We start from the raw sequence: 2,500 nt of genomic DNA, 5'->3' as shown, positions 1-2,500 counted from the left end.
GATGAGTGTCAGGCCATAAAGATTATTAGCATCAAAATAATGAAAGTGAACAGAAACAAGTGTGTCCTGAAGGGATGAGTGGTGATGGTGGTGGCAGCAGTGGCAGCCAAGGCACCTAAACCCCCTTTGAGGATCAGAATAACAGTTTTCTCATTCGCATTGGCCAAACTAAACTTAACATCCTTCCATACCTAACAAGATGGCTGCCTCCCCCTACAGTAGTTACTAGTAAAATTCTTGAATAACACACAATCAAGGTCACTGAACATTTATGCAAGACATTCTTTAGTGACTCAGTATTAGTGCTGTCTTATATATTGAGAAAATTGTTCATCCCCATCTATCAAAAGCACGTGATAATTTTAAGTGCCTTTGATAGTCCTCGGCCTTGGTTTTGTGTTCTCTATATTTTTAGTAGCACATTTCTGGGGGTGTAGTTATTTTATCATCGTTATGCACACTATACCATTATATACATGTGTGGTAAGATCATGTTAATTGATGTAGTACTATGAACATGTAATTTTCTCTAAAAAAATGCTGATGGAACAAAGACAACCTTATTTAATATATTATAATCATATTGTTGTATGGCTCTGAAGCATGATAATGACAAAATGGACACATGCTGGTCCAGAAGGCAAGACTCAGACTTTCCATAAACATGCACCTCTGGAAAAACTTGTCCTGTTTTGATGTTAGCATTGTCGGGTGAGAAGGATGGCATTGCAACAGGAAGGAATAATTACATGCTGTGTAGTCTCCCAGTGCAGTATATCAACTTATGTACTGCTTTTAGATTGAACTGCAACTTGAAACATGATCAGCAGGTTAGTGATTATCCTGAGCTTGGGGATTACACAGCAGCTTAATGGCTCTCAATTTACTCTGGGTGAGGTGGGGCATTGTAGATCCTCTTGTGGTTGTTGGATAAGTTAACTCCTTTGTGAAAAGTGAAAGAATTTGGATTTGGGATAACAGGCTTTGGTTTGCATCTGACAGCTGTGTTGCTTCACTCCAGAAAGAGAATGATTGCTACCTCTTGTTTTGCTGCTTCTGCTCTTTCCTTTACATATTGGGGTGTGCCCATTCTTGTGAATCTTGTAAGCTGTGGGTTGAGGAACTGAGTCATTTTAAACTACATTGTACAAAAAAAAAAAAAAAAAGTTAAGGTTTCCATTTATACTTGGTATTCTTTAGGTGTAATATAAATTTAAAAATCCAGTGAAAATCCCATTTTTTTAATTTGTGATAGGATTTGTATGTCTTATATTTGCTAGAGGGAAATGATGTGTGAAATGAAGAGGATTGCATGTGGGAGGGGGTGGGTGAAAGACTGGTGCCAACCTTGTTTTGTGTGAGTGAAACTTACCCTGCATGAGCACTTAAGAGTCCCAAGTGAGTGCTGCAGTTATTAACATGCTGAGAAATGTGCAGTGTATGCAAAGTAAAAAGGAATGTGATGTGTATGAAAGTTATGTGACAGGAGAATAGAGATGATGAACAACAAATGACAAAAAAATGTTCATTGTTAATGGGGGAAATCAGACATGATAGGCCAGGAAGATGGTATTTTATAGCATATGATTGCATAAGAACTATGATGGAATACAGAAAAATTGAGGATTGTGGGAGTGAATAAATAACTCATTGTTGCATACTAGTTTACCTTTGAGAGTCATGGAGATAAAGACAAGTAATGTGAAATGAAGCATCATGTAAGAGTTGTGATATTGATAGCATGATCAACATTTACTTAAAGAACTCCTCCACATGAAAGCTGTATGAATGGTAGAGTGGACCTCTCTCTCTCTCTCTCTCTCTCTCTCTCTCTCTCTCTCTCTCTCTCTCTCTCTCTCTCTCTCTCTCTCTCTCTCTCTCTCTCTCTCTCTCTCTCTCTCTCTCTCTCTCTCTCTCTCTCTCTCTCTCTCTCATGTGTGTATTATCTCCTCATAATTGTGGTTCTATTTACTTTCTTGATCTGTATTGTACAATCTTCTGTATTTAATATGGCTGTCTGCCCTGAAAGTGTTGCCTTGTGGAAAAGTGGTTATTTAATTTGATGGAATGGGCCACAGTTTGGGATGGTGATCAATATCTGAACATGATCTGCATTGAGCAAAGCCTCAGATCTAACTCCCTCATGTATATTTATGAAATTATATCAGAACTTCAGGTGGAAAGTTCATGTTATGAAAATTCTTGAAATGTAGCATATTTATGTGAGTATGATTGTCCTGTATATATTGTTGGAAAATGTGTATGAGGTGCAAACTTTCCTCAGTATTTATGGATGCTTTGGGTATTGGTCTTCAGAAAAAAAAATCCTGGGGACAGTAAAAGTCCTGAAAACAAGAAAAGTAGTCTTCTGCCACTCAGTCTTTTCTTCTTTCTTCTCCCAACATTTTTCATATGTATGTCAGGAACGTGTGTCTCACCTGTAAACTGATTGCACAAAAAAAAAAAAAAGAAAGAAAAAAAAGATGTAGATTTGAAGATT

At 37.4% G+C, this 2,500-nt stretch overlaps 1 protein-coding gene across 5 annotated transcripts in view; it reads left to right on the top strand.

Moving 5' to 3' along the window:
* The window catches only part of LOC135102805 (broad-complex core protein isoforms 1/2/3/4/5-like), a 31,625-nt gene that overhangs the window by 5,069 nt on the left and 24,056 nt on the right, over nt 1–2,500 (top strand). The gene's annotated exons all lie outside the window — the stretch shown is intronic.

This window comes from Scylla paramamosain, chromosome 8 (genome assembly GCF_035594125.1).
Source record: "Scylla paramamosain isolate STU-SP2022 chromosome 8, ASM3559412v1, whole genome shotgun sequence".
NCBI classification, from domain to species: Eukaryota; Metazoa; Arthropoda; class Malacostraca; order Decapoda; family Portunidae; genus Scylla; species Scylla paramamosain.
Note: the sequence above shows the minus strand (reverse complement) of the source record. Positions and strands in the feature narration are given on the sequence as shown.